Consider the following 368-nt stretch of genomic DNA (forward strand, 5'->3'; position numbering starts at 1 on the left):
TCTTTCCTCAAATTACATTCATAGAAATAGAATGATATTCCACTCAGAAAATATATAGCAACTAACTATGTATTTTCACAGATATGAAACAGAACAGACCGATCTTCAACATAATGACAACGTAAAATGAAACAAAAATAAACACAGGCATTTCTTTAAAAAGGGTTAAAATTGGATCATAGAGTTGTACAAAGCATCTGCCGAGGTGTCATCCACAAAAGACAACAGCTGTGCCAAAAACTTACCCCATAACTATAAGATTTACTGTAGGCCTTAAATTGTAGTGCTGTCTTGTGAATAAACTTTATACTTAACACCTACATTTTTTCATTATCCTATAACATAAAATATACTAAAGGTAACCTGGA

Source organism: Penaeus monodon, chromosome 29, assembly GCF_015228065.2.
Source record: "Penaeus monodon isolate SGIC_2016 chromosome 29, NSTDA_Pmon_1, whole genome shotgun sequence".
In the NCBI taxonomy this organism is placed as follows: domain Eukaryota; kingdom Metazoa; phylum Arthropoda; class Malacostraca; order Decapoda; family Penaeidae; genus Penaeus; species Penaeus monodon.